General features: G+C 39.6%; 1 protein-coding gene across 12 annotated transcripts in view; it reads left to right on the top strand.

Annotated features, from left to right (window-relative positions):
• KALRN (kalirin RhoGEF kinase) overlaps window positions 1–16,842 on the top strand; it is a 513,375-nt gene that overhangs the window by 256,375 nt on the left and 240,158 nt on the right. The gene's annotated exons all lie outside the window — the stretch shown is intronic.

Genomic DNA, 16,842 nt, shown 5'->3' with positions numbered 1-16,842 from the left:
GGTTTCACGTTGGAAATCATCAGTCAGTCTGTTAATTATTGATCAGTCCATTCTCCCTGAGAATATTGACACTCTTTTCAGTGGTTAATTCTTCACAAGTGAGCAATTAGCAGTAGGTACTCTACTGTTCTTGAGAAAGTGATGTTGAATAGAAAAAAAAATCAAGTGTAAAAAGCAATCAAACTGTGGTATATTTCACCTTCCTAAGTAGAAACAGTACAGATACAGACTTTTTAGTGGTGGTGTTTAGATGATCTTTGCATTATTACCACTTATGGAGTCTATGTACCTGTGCAATGAATGTGCTGGCTCACATGTATCACACACTCCAAAGTGCAGAGCCCACTTCACAGAAATACAGTTTATACAGTACAGGCTCATCTCTGAGAGCTTAGGCTCCAGGTGAATAACTGTTCTCTCCCAAAGGAATCCATTTGAATAGCAGCACGACAGTGTAACTGACAGTAACGTATGAGATGCCCCATTAGTAGCTGCAAAATAATGCAAGCACAATCAACAGATGTTATGGAACTCTGCTCATTCAGGATGGTGTGGTTTGTTTAAGGGCCCCATTATGGCCTGAAGCAGATGTTGGTAGCAATATGGTACATGCTTTAAATAAAGAGGCTGAATGCTCTAATCACGTTTATGGAGCATTCTAATGTCCCTGGGGTTCTCTATGCCATTGCCTTCCTCCAAGTGAAAAATGAGGTGGAGATGGAATGACAAAGCTGTCACATGCAAAATAGATATGAACTAGCAAGGACAGGAGACAGGCAACTTTTATTCAACATGAAAATTTGTGGACCTGTTAGTGCCATAGTTGAAGTACACCAGCAGAACTTCAGCTATAGATATCCTTTGCAAATATGTATGAGCATTTCTTTGTCAGTCTTGAAAAGTTTGCCAGAATTTCTAGCTGCTCAATTTTTCCTGTAAAACCACACAAACATTTATGCCATATATATAACTAAAACTGGGACTTAATGTAACAGATCCTTAATTTAAGCAATTTCACTTATGTGTCAGCAATCATACTGCATGGTAATGAAATTCATAAGCTATATATCAAATAGAGCATGTACTTGGAACTCAGTTAGAATACTCCCTGCAAACTGTATGAAGTTCATACAATTCCGGGATTAAAATCTCAAATATCAAGGATTGTAAATTGTGATGGTGTTGTCCTTTTTCCAGTTGTGGAATATAATGTCAATAGGAATCCATGTTATCCTAGGTATTCTTCAATCTTTTCAACCCAAAACTTTCTCTCTTACATCTTCTGAAGTCAGCAGAATTGTATATGAATTTTCTTTATGAAAACCATTCAGACTTCTACTTCCCATATAAAGGCAATGAGGCTGTGTCACTGGTTTTCAAAAGGAACAGGCCTTTTGCACATACTGTGACTTTTAGTGAGAGAAAAAGAAACAAGCAACGATAGTTATGGAGTACAGTCACTTTAGAGAGCATTACTCTGTGTGAGTTCTGTTGGTAGCAATCTTCCAAATTTTTTCTGTTAATGGGTAGTTATTATCTGGGAAGCAACAACTTAATGACAGACATGATTCTGTCCTAGCACACACTGGAGGCATCTCTTTGTCCTACTTAGCAAGCAGAGAGGAAGAGATGAATCATTCTGTTCACGAAACATCTGTACTATTCAAGATAAATGCTTTGTAAGTCGTAAATGAAATTATCAGCTACATAGAAATATGAAGTGTAGATTCCATGAGGAGGAGGAAGATATCCGAGTATGTTGATGTTGGTTTGGTTTTGGTTTGGTGGTGTTGTTTGGTGTTTTTTTTTAGATAATCACCTCCTATATATCTGTCATGCAATTCCTATTATGCTTATTTTGTTAAATGCCCATCAGTTGGCAGGTGAAGCTGTCTACCTGTATTGTTGTCACTAATCATAAATAACATTTATCTTTAACAATTTGTTGTCTTGTCAAAACTTAATAACCTTTACTGAGTTCTTCCTGGTTTAAGGCTAGAAAATAAAGATGTGGAAGAACAAATCTTGACAGGAGAGCCTTAAGTTTATTAGACTTTGCTGTCTTCTAGATAAGTAATAATACAGTGTAGTTTCTGTAAGGAAGATGCTCCTTTTCCCTTTTCACCAGCTCAAAACTAAGGGTGTTCTCACAGATGCAGTTTTCTTGGTCAGAATGTCCTGTGGCTCACCCTCTGCAGCCAGTGTAGTAGAAATTATGGTGAAACATGAGCTCCATGTCAGAATTTATACTCTCTCACTTGTTCGTCTATACATTTCATGTCAGCTGTTCTGTATCAATCTTGTCTTAAAAGCAGATGTGCATAGGGACAGGTTTTGTTATGCTGCATGTTCTTACTACCGTCTCCAGAAGTATTCTGCATCCTCTCCACCTGCCATTAACGGCATTAATAGCTGCTTGCAGAGACACATTTCCAAGAAGAGATTCTTATGAATCTTGAGAGATCAATAATTCCTCACCTAACTACTCTAGTTAGTCTTGCCAGAGGGATCAAGTATTTAGGCACAGAATATCAAGTGTTCATAAAGAGCTCTTGAAAAACTGGTTAGTGGTTAGCTGGATGAGGGCTCTTCAGTAGGCCAGTTGTATGCCTTATGAGTGGATTTTACGGGTTGAAAAGGGCTAATTCATATAATTCCTGATGTATTTTTCACCATATGCAAGTGCAACTGCATGCTGTATTCATTACTTGCAGGTCAGGGCTGTGTTCTCATACACTTTCACACTGTCAAGGAAATAATTTCTATTCTAGCTGGGTTTGAACTGCACAAAACCTGAAAACATTAAAAATGATGGATTAAAAGAAATAAAAGTATTTTTTATTCTAAGATAGAAAGTCAGTCATCCTTAGTCATGTCATAACCAAACTGCAAGTTGTGCAGTAGGAAAAAAAAAAACAAGTTTAAACACTGTGGATTGCTAAGTTACAATGTCAGTGTAAGAAATGTTCTGCTATAAAACATCATTAAAAGTAATCACTACCTCACACCATTAGACATTTTACAAGATTATTTGCTGTTACATCTATGTATTAATGCAATTATATCAATTTGCACATGTGAACCAAGGTAAATAATGATGTGCTAAGGAAAATGAGTTATGTATATGTAGCATTTTAAAGAAGGAAAGAGAATAAATTGTGTGAAACTGCATTTGCAGCCTTCACAGGAAATGGAGCACCACTCACACAAAAGGAATAGCAGTTAAAACCATTTGTGAGCTGTTACAAGGCTCTATGCAGGCAGGAGCTGATAAGGAACTCTTAACACCAGAAATATTTAGGATCATTATTAAAATGTTGAGTTACCAAGTGTGTACAATACTTCATTGCTTCATTTAGTTTTTAGAAGCTCTCTGTCATTCCAGATAGCGAAGAGGTGCATTGTTAGATCATTTTAGAATACAGCTGAGGGAGGAGATACTGAGATTCTGGCCTGCAGGAGAGGAGAAAAAATCCCTTTGTCATTCATACAGATATTCTGTCATTGCTGCAAATGCTTCAGCCCATTTTTGGTAGCTTTTCCTTTTTGTCCCTCTCTGCTCTGGGTCTTCCCTTTCTGCAGACTATTTAGCAACAAAATAACACCATTTCCATTTCTGGGGAGATTGGAAATTGTTCTCATGTTGTCTCGAATTTCCACTGCTTTCTGCTGTTGCATTCTGCTTTACCATGGCCTTACTCATGCCTCTGCATGCATCTCTCCACCCTGATACGGTTTTTTGCCCCCTTGAACAACAACACTGTGAAACATGAAGGGTAGCATAAGGGTTGTACCATGCACAGATGTTACCAAGCAGCCTTAGAAATAGCTGAAGTTATTTTATAATGCTGTTCTTAACCCCATTGCCTCCCTCATTTCCTTTGTTTCATATAGGCAGGAATTTTGTCTGAATTCTTTCACTTCATAAACGCGTTCAAGTAAAGCTGTAAAGGCCTGAAGTGTACCTATTAAAGCAAAAGGAAAATAGAGACCCATCAATTCATTATTGAAATGGTCTGTACAAGCCTTGAACTCCGTATTCTAAAGCACTTTTGTGGCAGAACAGTCAAACTGCTATTCTTATTCTTCAGGCTTCATTCCTTCTTGCAGGAGTTCTCAGTCATCTCCATACATACACACAAACACTTAGCCAGACACAGGCAACCATTTTCTCCACAGATGCATATGATTCTTTTGAGGTCACTGCTGGTGCTGCTTCCTTCTTGCTTGACTTTGGTTGTGACGGTTGCCTCTAAAGGGAAAGCTTGAAAATAGGTGAATATGGTGGAAGTTTCTTGACTACATACAAAGTCTTGAGTCAGCTGTGATGGTTCTGCGTGGCAAAATGGAACAGGCCCCTCATGTCAGATGAAGACCAGTTGTAAACAGCTAGATGACACTAACAAACGCTTACTGGCAAGAGGGTAAGTATGTACTAAGAAGGCTGGGACTGTTGCCATACCAGCTGTAATGATGCATCAAATCCTCTTGGTTATTGAAAAGGTCAAGCTAGACCAGTGTCAGATTCACCTGGATTTTTCTGAAGTTGTGGATTGTGTTCTGTTGGCTTCATGCCCAGGTACATTAATGGACATAGCTCTGGTTTCCTTGTGCAGTTATCTGCTTCTGGTGATACATTAAAAGGCCATGCAGGCATACCGATATCATTACATTTACCAGCTGCCATTGTTGTGGGAAACTGCAAAGTATTGCAGAGGAAAGGCTGTCTGTTCATAACCAAACACTTTAACTTGTAATGTGTCTGGCTTTTACTGGCAAAAAAAACAGATCAGGGCATCATCCTGACATCGCTTATATGGAAAAATGTCCTGCCAACATCTGTCTGTCTCCATACACTCTCTGAGAATGCTGAACACTTCGTGTGATGCATGTGGTCTACGTAAGTCCATTTGTAGAAAAATGGTAGGATATTTGAGGCAGTTCATGATTCATTTAGCTCTCGCACAAGAGGATTAGGTCTGGACACACACCCCCATATGTATGCATACACTCAGTTCTTTTGATCACTTCAAGCAATGAAGAGTTCTTCAACATTCTGTAGTTTTCCGACTTATCACAGTTTTTTTCAAAGACAGAAGAAACAAGGCTGTATATCACTTTTTATGCTTTGTTTACAATAATACCTTCACTGAGTCTTGTAAAACAAGATATCTATTTGTAAACAATTGCTAAGAAAAAAGAACATCATAATCAAGTCAAGATTATATTTACTACCATATGACTTCAGCCACAGCACCCTGCAAAAGTACGCCACATGGTCTGTGTTACATCTAAGCAGATTTAGCCTATAAATACCTACCACTGGCAAACCATTAATTAAAACATTACAATTCAAAGCATCCTAGAGAATTGTCACAGCCCCTTGGGTAAATTTACCAAGTAATGAGATGCACTTAATGTTTGTCACTTATATGTTTACATTTTCAAAGTATTACTGCTGTACTTTTTCTGAGCTTAGAAGGTATATGTGACCTTAAGCCATATGATTGAAATATTACTAGACAAAGGGTAGAGGTTCTAACTATGGTTGTCTTGACCCTAAATATAATGAAAAAGGAATTCAGGAGTCAATACTCTTAACACTACTTGGCATCCTTCTCCCATTAGGATATAAAAGGAGAGAAAACAACAACCTCTTGTTATCTGTGATTGAAAGACAAATACCTCTATTTTCACTAACCCTTCCCTTCCAATAGCTGTTGAGGCCAGTGTCCCCACCTGGTTTATTATCTAATATAAATATCTCACCACACAGTTCTGGTAGATCACCATACAACTTTTACCTACATAGCTCTAAAGGACTGATTTAATAATATGTACACGTCCGAACCCATGTTATGTCTCTTAACAGCCTCTTATTTAGTGCTTGTCTGCTTTATTATTTATGCAGTAAAGGATCATATGTTTGGAGTAAAAAAAAATAAAAACTGTTTGTTTCCATCCACTCCTCATCACAGACCATGCAATAAAACATCTTGGCAACTGCTTCTTTAGAGCAATTTTAATTCCATTCCTTTTGGTCCTGCCAAAGGAACTGGCATGTTTTCAGGCAATGTGAGTGCAAATCTAAGCAGTGAAAAGATTTGTATCCCCACTCATATTCTGAAGTGGACTAAGAAGTAACTGAACACTGGTTTGAAAGTAAAGTGGTGGTATATATATGCCGATTAGTATCCTGCAGGTATTATGAAATAAGTTAATAATGACATGGCCATTTAAATAACACAGGAGTTGCTGAGCAAGTTAGTTAGTTATTTTGAACTGTTAAATAATGACTGTCATTCCTTAATTTGAATCCACAGGGGCATGGAATTGTGCAGGAGTTGCAGATGATTTCTTCTTTCTACATACGTGTCTCTAAGTGCTGGTGGCAGCAGAGAGGGCAGTACAATAAGAAATAAGAACACTCTGCACAGCTATACAATTCGTATTACTCAATGACCAGATTGTGTTAATTTGCTGCACAAGGCAGCCATACTAGGAAGGAGAATATAGCCCACATATTTTTTCAGTTTCTGGTGATTTCATACGGATGTTTCTGTAGTTTCTTTAGCTTGCAAAGACATGGGGCATTTATAGACAGTGTGCTCAGGGTTGTCCAACCAAAACAGGACAGGGTTCTTGGAAAAAAAATGAAAGAAGAAACACTCATTTTTCGTCTTTACCAGTAATTATGGCATAGAAATCTGTCCTTCAGAGGGCTACAGGAAGATATGTGTCCCAAGTGAGGAGTGCTAACGCTGATACTTCAGCATGTTCAGACAATTGCTGTTGGTGTACAGCTAGGCTCTGTGTTTCTGTCCAGGCAGTCACATTTGCACCCTGTAACCAGTGATCAGTGTATGGTATGGGAACACCTCAGAGATATCTCAGGCTATCAGCCTAAGAAGCTAATTGGTGTAAGTACTTCAAACTCGTCAGAGAGAGAGCTGTGTTCTGAGCGTCTGACAATTCTCTTTAAATATAGATCGATATTAGCTGGTAATTTTTGTGCCAAAACTCTTCACAAAGAACTGTAGGTTTAAATTACTACATTTTCATTTAACGATATTTATTCTGGAAATTCCTTAAGGGTTGCTGATAAACAATACTCTATCCTCATCATAATTCGATTGAATGTGTAAACTGAAGTTGTCTGCAAACCTTTGTGTCTTTCTTCCTTTATATAATTATTAAACCAAGCAGACAATTGTTCTTTGTGCTTTTAATGTCACTGATTAAAAAATAATAATGATCGTGTTTTAATTTAGACACAGATCAGCAGTGCTAGGGATATCAAACTTCAGGGGCCAGCTTCAGTTACCAACTAAAGTTTACTTAGCATTGATGTACAAGCAGTGTGAGAACACTTTGATGAGCTCCACAGCTGTCTTGGGAAATAGGATCTGAAGAAATTTGAATCAGACAGCTTGATCTATGAACCTACTGAAGGGAGAAGAGGAACTGAAAAAAAAAACCCAAAATCCTCTGTGCCCCAGAAAGTGTTTTTCTTGTTTAGAGCACTGTCTGTCCTTCAAGGTTCAAGGCCTGGTCCTTTCAGGTGGTCTGTTTTGCTATGTCTTGAACTGCAAATGTTTGGATTCTTACTGAGAGTTTAGGAATCTTGAAGAAGGCCTTCTGAAAACTTTCTGAAATCTAACTGACTTGATGAGGTTTTGAATCTGCCTCATAGTGGATGAAGAAGACATAATTCAAAGTATGAATAAATAAGGAAATTGATGTAGAGGTGGTTCTGTGTAGGTAGATGCAACTGTGCATGGTCTGGATTTATCCTGCCTGTCTTTAGGAGTGTAACTGAATCATCCAAGTCAGAAGCCTAATGCATAGATTCCTTTTATAGTCAATGAAAAGAAGCTGGCATCTTCAGAGAATGACTCTGTCTAGGATCTCAGTTGTACCCTCGATACTTCCCACTCTTACTGTTGACTGTCAGGGAAATAAAAAGGCAGGCTCTTCAGACAAGACCTTCATTTTATTACCTAATTTTGGGTGAGATGTATTAAGATGCAAGAACCCAATCCTGTGTGGTTCAGAGCACTTCTAGCCGTCATGCAAGGCTGCTCAGTGCCTTTCTGATCCAGGATTTGCTTTGTAGCAAACTGCAAGTCAGTCCTAGGGGGACTGCTAAAATTTGCTGTTACACCGAGGCAGAATCATCCTCCTTGTATATCATATCCTCGTTGCCTATTTCAATCGCAGGATTGTCTGCATGTCAGTGTCCCTGAAAATACGATGTGTAGTTTATTGTTTCTGAAAACGCATCGTTGGCTCTCGTTGTCATAGCAAAGGAGGAGAAAGAATCAGACTTGTCTGTTACTGATTACCCCTACAAAAATAGTAGGGCTGCAGTGGTGCAGGAAGAGAAATAAAGTAGTTTTCTCCAGAAATACGTATACTTTTTGAAAGCAGTTACTAGATTGGGTAGTCATCACCAAGGACATGGAGAAAAATAAGGTCTTTGAATAAATGGACTAGACTGCCAGAAGACTTTCCCCCCTGTATCTTTCAGAAGCAACAATAATAAGTAGTACCTCTTACTTATGGTTACTTTCATCTCAGGATTATGGGTTTTTCTAAAAGGCTGATTTTGAGTGAGTTGCAAAAGGTCACTGAAAGCCTCTTGACTAGAACTCTACATGTCAGGATGTCTGATTCATGAACTCCTGCTTAGTCATTGGACTCCACTTTTACCCCTTATGAAAAAGTGTTACGGCATTTACTGGGACTATCTAAAAATGAAATAAGTCTGTTATGCTGAGAAATAAATATGCTATTTTAGGCATTGGTTTAGGAGTCCAAAACAGTCATTCTTTTCTAATCCATTTGTTTCTCTTGATCTTTCCTGCTAATTATCTTCTCACATGTCCTCCCAGCTTTTTCATGATCCTTCCTGTCACTTGGAGTGCTCAATCCATATTGTGTTTGAATGATGGCAAACAAAAGGTATTTCCATTGAAGTGAGAAAAAACCTAAGCACACAGCAAAGAGGATAATGATAGCTAGTTCCTATAGCATAACTATAGGAATTTCACTGTGTTTTCCTCCACAGAGCAGCTGCTCAGACAGCTGGTCACTTTACCTGTCTGGTAATGAATTGTACTCATGATTTGAGATTATTGTGGCTTGCTGTGTAGCAAGGTCCAAGTTACGTTGAGCTGATCTGGCATCATGACCTGTTTCTTGTAGCTGCTACTCTCCATGCTAGTCATTTACACTAATAAATTTTTCCTCCTTCTAGTAGCTCTACCTTACTCCATGCCACAAACTACTTTTTCTGGCTTTGCCCTGTATGGCTGTGCTCTGCAGCAGTTCTTTGCTCTATTAGCTTCTCCTGTTGGCTGTGCCTTGTTTCAGTAGCTGCCTTACCTAACCAACTAGGATTTCTGTCCTTGGAAGAGAAGCTGCACATTATTTGGGACTAAACACAGTGGTTTAGCTCACAGGAGACTTTTAAGGAACTTCTTTTGTTTCATATTCCTCATAGGGAACTCTTACACAAAGTTTCTTGCTTGCTTTTTAAAGTTGTAATATTTGGATTGTACTTCTGGAAGCTATTGCCTAGGCTGGGGTGACCCTTCAGGCACATTTAGACAGAGCTGGTTGGCTCAAACTCCTGTATACTATTACAGCCATAAACTTTCTTTTATGTTACACTATGGTTTGTTTTAACAAAAATGTCTTTCAAATGTGGAAACATACAAAACAAACATATTTAAAGCCTGCCCATTGGTCTTTTACCTTTCTCCTCCCTTTGTTTTGATAGTTCTTTACTTGTTTCTTTCCTCTTTTGGATGAGATGTGTTGAGAGACGGAGAAAATTATTTTTGGCTTCAGCAATGTACCAAACGCTCTGACCTTGAGACAGTTCCCTTCCCAAATAAGGAGGAAAAGTTGGAGGGGAACCACAAAATAATTTTTTTTTTCTTTCCCCTCCAGCAAAAAGTAACTTTAAATGTTAAACTTTAAATCAGAATGTATTTTGGGGTATTGTTTCTGCTTGCTTACCTACTCAGGTTTTCAATGTGTGTGTGGTGTCAGGAAACCAGAAGAGAAGAAAGTTCAGGAAGAGGGGATGCCATATTCTGGGAGCCACCAAGCTAGGAAAAAAACATAAGAAAGAAAGCATTTTTTCACAGAAAACCTGAGGTTTTGGGAAATGGAAGGTGCTCTCAGGAGAAGTCCAAAATCACTTCTGCCCCTTATTCTGCTCATGACTCTCATACTTGGAGTGTTTTAGGTACCTCTTATCTCTTGAACAGCTCAAGGTTCTTTCTTTCTGAAAGGGCTTTTCTTGTCCTGCTTGCTTGCACATCTGTCCTAGTTTATCACTGCATTACCAGCCTGCCAGGGGACTCGGCATCCGTTTGTTTGCTTCCCCACAAAGAGATTCCCACTGCCATTATACGTGACCTCCTTTGGTGTGTCTGTAAGGCTATTGGCCTTTCACCCTTGAAAACCCCCACAGGATCCATTTCGCTACAACATGCAGAAGAAATCAGCCATACAGATATGGGTAGAGTACAGAGTGATGCAAACATCCTGGGGTTTTTATTTCAGCTCGGCTGCATCTCACTTATTGAGTGCCTAGCTTAGGAGTCTGTGTGCTATATGTGAAGTTTCTCACACACCACGGTAACAGCCCTTTACTCATTTGCAGTCCTGAGATACGACTTCTCTGCCCTCGGACGCCATGTGTCAAACGTGCTGGTTTACTTGAGCAGTGACTGACAGACAGGCAGTGCAAGCAGAAGAGATGTTGCAGTGGCCCTACAGCAAGAGAAATGCTGTGATGCAGCTCTGAATACCTGAGCTGTAACAAGTGGCAGAGGAGCCCTGCCAGGAGATCAAACACAGCTTTGCACCTGCATTCCATTCTCCTTGTTCACAGCCTGACACAGAAGAATATCTTAAACTGGGAGAGAAAATATTGGAGACATCAGGCTATCTATTTAAAAGACAAAGAAGAGATCCTAGAAAAGTCCCTGATGGAGAATAGCCACTCTTGGCATTCTGGGCATTTGTTTCATCCTTGTTTTCATACTTCTCCTTCGCCACATGGTTTGCACTTTCATGTCTTGCCTCTAATCTCAAATTAGATCAGAGGCCCAAGTGTGAGAAAACTTGTTTTCCCAGCTGAGAAAGTTGGGGCTGTTCAGTCTGGAGAAGAGAAGGCTGCGTGGTGACCTCATAGCATCCTTCCACTATCCGAAGGAGGCCTACAAGGATGCTGGAGAGGAACTCTTTTTCAGGACTGTAGTGATAGGACAAGGGGTAATGGGTTCAAACTTAAAAAGGGGAAGCTTAGGGTTAGATAAAAGGAAGAAGTTCTTTACTGTGAGGGGGGTGAGGCACTGGAACAGGCTGCCCAAAGAAGTGGTAAATGCTCCATCTCTGGCACTGTTCACAGCCAGGTTGGACAGAGCCTTGGGTGACATGGTGTCAGGCATCCCTGCCCATGGCAGGGGGGTTGGAACTACATGATCTTAAGGTCCCTTTCAGTCCTATATTCTGCGATTCTGTAGTTCTATGTTGGCATAATGCTCAGCCCCAAAAGGTTCTGACCTGGCAGGAGTGGTTAGGATTACTGCAGCATTGTGCCACCCTGATAAGTTTCCGTATTACTGAAATAAGATTATATACCAAACCCCATTTTTCCCAGATGGAATTTGTTCTCTTATTAAACCTGTCTTTGCTGTGTGCTGTGACTTTAAGCCTTGTTAAACCAAGATGACTAAATCACTGCTCCCACCAGCAACCTAAAGCAGTGCTTTATTTTATATCCTGGTCAATCATCAGTTTTCTCTGTGGTGAAGCGGAGAACTTGAGCTCAGTCAGGAGTGTCTGTAGGGGTCTGGAGCATAGTGCTTGTATTAGAGTACTCTGTTGTAAAGCTCATCCTTGCTTTATCAGCCTTTTCTAACTGTTAATTGCCTTGTTTGAACTAGTTGTTTAAACTAGTACTAGTTTAGGTAGGTTGATACTATCAAATTATAGGTAGTAATGTCTAAATTACGAGTGCAGTACAGTGGCAGCAGTTCCACACAGTGACCCAGAGCACTGAAATTAGGAGCCAGTCAGGTAGTTCTCTTTTCCTACTGAGTAGACAAGAAGTGTATTTCCCAAGGTAGGTGCCTACCTAACTTGCCATTATACTATTATATTTCTGCCTACACTAACACAATTATGCACTAGTTACAGCTGGAGCTGAAAAAAAAAACACCATACAGTAAATGTGTTTAGGGTTTTAATTTGTGGTTTGTTGTGGGTCCCCCCCCCCCCCCCAGAATGTTTAGTGGCTACAACTGAACATTTAGTAGTAGCAGAAGTTATATAATTATCTTAGTCTAACATTATCAGTGGGTTTCTTTCTTTGTTTTACAGACAGGGAAGCTGAGGCACTGAATGGGGCCATAAAGCAGATCAGGGTTAGAATTATGAAGAAGCGTCCTTTTTTTTTCTGAATCTTTATCCACTCTGCATTAGTTTTCTTTTGTTTCTTGAAGCCTGTAGGCACATCTGTCACTTTCAGAGTTAAATCTAATTGCTCTATTTACATATTTGAGGATAATGTACTTTTCTAAAGAGTTCACATAGCTCCTTCTTTTCCTCCTGTGTACTCACTGTATTTCTTGGGGACCTTTTACATTTTGGGCAGTCCACTGAGGAAAAAAAACAAAGCAAACATATTAAAGGAAAATACTTTGCAAGTCACAAAGGGCTCTATAGGATCAGAATTCCTTTCCTCGCAAACATGAAAATCAGGACTGTGCTGGTGTGTTCATGAACATGAAAATTAGCTGTGATGATAGCTGTCGTTAGTAACAACCACTTGGAGATCAACACCTTGGAAGTCTAAATCAGAGCTTTCAATCAGAAATCTAAATCAGCTGGGTCCTGCAGTTGTCTCTACTTACTAATCAGGTCTGCAAATGCTGCTGTTGTGCTGTTGGTGTGATGCCAGAGAAGAAAAACAGTTACTAGAGGTAGGAGGAAACGTAAGATATTAAATAATTATTAGAATTTAGGAATTATTGGAATTTAGGAATTAAAAAATCCCAAACAACTAACTATTATACATGGTCATGGCATAGTCTGAGCATTGTTAACTCAGCATGCAAGAGGTTTCTAATAATTAGGATATTGTTTCACCTGTTGGTACTGAAGAGATATAGAGAACCTCTGCTTCAATGCACAAGAGGAAGAAGCTGTGCTAGACAATGAGTATGTTCAGGCATTTCTTCTCCTAGGAGCTCAAGACCATAAACGGCATGGTGGAAATAACCATAAAGGAAAATGAAAGGGAGGTCTGCTTGAGCAAAAAATTAAGAGCTTTTCAGGTTGCCTTTGGTTCAGTGCCCACTCTGCCTGGAACAGATATTTTTTCCCATTCCCTGGAGCTGTGAGAGATCTGGGATATTCCTCCAGAAAGCTCTGATTATGTGCCAGCAAATCACCCAGACTGTGGGGGACAGTCCTAAGACTAGGACCAGCCTCAGCCCTGACCAGTCCAACAGTTGTGCCATGTAAAGCTGATCTGGAAGGATGAACATGCAACAAGAAGTAGAGACCTGGGGAAGGTATATTAGCCTCAGAAGGAGCAATATCACTATTCTTACTAGTGCTTTGGATAGCAACAACCAGAGTTTTCTATATGGCCTAGGTATTAAAATATTTCTGTATTTATGAATATTACTTTTGGTAAGGGGGTGACAGATCTGATTAGTTTTATTGCTAATACATCACACTACAGTTAGTTGTCAGGTACGATTCCTTAGCATTGGACAACAGACACAAACAGCAACACCAGCAGCATAACTGCAAAAGAAATAATTACCTGCCAGCCTTGAAAAGCCTCATGCAGAGCACAGCAGCATCTTTCTATGCTGATGCAGAGCACATTTTCTGTGTCTTGTACAGAAGGAACATGCACGAATATGGTTATTTATAGCTTCTCCACCCACACAGGGCTTTGAAATTTGGCTCTAAAAGAAGTTCAGCATTTAAAGAATACAACAAGTGTTTAACCTGAAGATATATTTTTTCATTATTTCCTTAAAAACAATATTCTGGGAACATTAGTAACAATCCAGGCATTAAGGAAGAAATATTAGTTCTTCATTTGTCTGTCTATTGTTCTCTTACTTGGAATGTTATTGGAGAGTCAGTTGCCAAATTTTATCAAGTAAAATATGTAATCAAGAATATGAAAGATAAGTGGGACCCATTTGATGAATGGGAACTTTACCAAAGGAAAGCAATGTTTAGTTGAAAGAAATTCTTTCTCAGGCTAAGAGAGGCATGTGTTTTCCTACTCCGTTTGGTGAGCTTGCATCCTAGATGACATTTAGTGAAGGAGCAGGCTGGGGCTGTGTGACCTCAGGCAATGCTCAGAGGAAATGGGCAAGTACTGCTCTCAAAATGCCCAACCTACACCCAGTCAGCTCTGCCAGAACCCTGAATTGAACGTGCTGTTCCCAAGAGAGACATGACTAAATCTTGCATCTCACGAATTACTAGGACTGGGATTAGCTTTTTACATAGAGTGAAGGTGGATGGGGCCAGAACACACCACATTCTCCATTGTAAAATGTTTATAGATGTGAAGAACTGTACAAGTACATAATAGCCATCTGCAGAAAGCAGACTCGGGGTTATTTTTGCCATATAAGCCTGTGAAAAGGTAAGCAGTTAAGCTGAAGCAGCTGTGTGGCAGACTGTGCACACATCATTGCATGGTGTAAGCCTCCAGTCTACAGTAATGTGAAAGCTCTTGGAGTGGGGTGAGGAATGGAAGAGCAACACTACTTCAAGTTAAGGCCTGAATCAGCAAGTCATCATGAACTTCTGAGATTCTGCTAGAAAAGCTGAGAATAGTCTTGTTGGTGCTCAGGCCATTGCTGTGGAAGATATTTAGGATATCTTTGCTTAGTCATACCATTCACTTTAGAGACCTTTCACAACTGGTTTTGCATGCTTCAGCAAAAGAAGCTGCTAAGAATGGGTTAGCCAGGGGGAGCTTTTACTCCATAGTGATTTCCACTGCAGAAGCTGTTGATGAGCAAGGATCCTATTGCAGGGACTGTCTTGCCTGGATGAACTGCTACAGTCCTGTTTCCAGATGGGCTTGTAGGATATCTATGGGTGCTAGAAGCAGGGAGGAGTCTTGAGAAGGCTATGTGCTTTCTGCATATTCAGCACTTTTCTGACACACTTCTAAATTGATAGACCCACATGTCTCAGCAGTTGTGTAATTTACTTGGATGTGTTCGCTATTATCATCTGTGTTTTGCAAGGCTGTCCCCACTGAAAGGAGCAGAACATGGATGTTCTGCTTTTGGCAAATTAGCAGTATTTTTAACAACAGAGGTTAGATTTTTGTTGTTAAAATGAGAAATTGTGCAGAGGTGAAGCTTTCACATAATGTGCAGGAAGCTTATAAAAACACCTAGAATCTGATTTCATGGAGACTTTTTGGTTGAATGTAGATAAGGGAATAAAGAAGGTTTTTTAAATGTTGTAATTGGCTCTGCATTTAATTCCCCTCGTTAATGTAGTTGCACTACACAGCAAAATACTGATAGGTCTGAAAGGTTACTTTTCCCTCCAAGGGCAAACAGGACTGTGTGCTTTTTTTCTTTTGAAAAAAACTCTTTAATTATTTGCTGGTATTTGGAATAACTACAATTAGACAGGAAAAGCAGGGAGTGCTTAAAAAAATCGTATTTAATAGCAGCTGCATTAGTTCTCCGGCTTTTGAAAGAGACCCGGGCACAGTTGGGTACATACATACCACACAAAGGAATTGTGGTGAAAAGGAAAGGCAAAATGGAGGTGGTAAATTTCTGAGTGATGGCAGGAAAGGTTGTCTGTTGTAGCATTTTAAGGAAGATCTTCCATGAGAAAGGATTGAAGTATGAAAACCCACCTTTCTCACCCAGTCCTCAGACTGTTAATGAGTGTAGCTCTGTTCACTCAGTTCCACCTGTTCTTTAAAAAAAAAAAAAAAAAAAAAAACAACAAAAAACCCAGAAATCCATGAAACCTCAGATTGCTTGCCTGGTGATAGTGGGATACACTGATTAGGTCTCAAACCAATTTGAAAGTGACTCTTATGATTGAGTGTTTGAGCTGAATTAAATACAGAAGAACCCACTTGACTGGCTATATTGTTTTCTGAAAATTAATTAGTCTTTGCCACACAGACAGGTCAAGCTATGGAATGTCAGGATTTATAGCTATATCCTCAGAAGTTAGGCATTTTTGCCCTGTGAATTTAGAGCAGCTTCCACCTAATTTTAAAGCCCCACCTTTGAATGGTTTGCCTGCTCACTTTCGTACAGCTGCCATGATGTTTATTATATTAGTATGTGTCTGCATAGGAAAAGATTCCTAGAATCCCAAAATTTGGAGCCACATACTGGTAGAAGCTGCAAAAACTTGAAGGCAGATTTCACTCCAAACACTTTGTCAGCCTTGCTTGTTTTGACTGCAAGTGTGGTTCATGTCATTTTAGAAATGGGAATGGAGGCAGGGAAGTTGAGTCATTTGCTGAACTGCAGTGCTGGGGATTGAACCAAATCACTTGAATTCCAGTCTACTTTTGATATGAAAGCCTTCTTGCTTTTGCTTATTTTTTAGAATGCCTGTATAGTTTGATGTGCTTAACCAAAGAGAGTGAACAGAGTGAGGCACAGTTCCCTTACACTGTTACTGCACTGCATTAACAGAGCTGTATCTGTACATTAGGAGTGCACTTATCTGCATGTACCTATGCAGCTTGTACCATGCTATCATTTGAACTACGTTTGTTCAGAAGTTGCT

This window comes from Neopsephotus bourkii, unplaced genomic scaffold (genome assembly GCF_033783945.1).
Source record: "Neopsephotus bourkii isolate Nb327-2 ecotype Australia unplaced genomic scaffold, CSIRO-AGI_Nbou_v1 NB_1526, whole genome shotgun sequence".
Classification (NCBI taxonomy): Eukaryota; Metazoa; Chordata; class Aves; order Psittaciformes; family Psittacidae; genus Neopsephotus; species Neopsephotus bourkii.
This window is presented reverse-complemented; position numbering and strand designations above follow the sequence as displayed.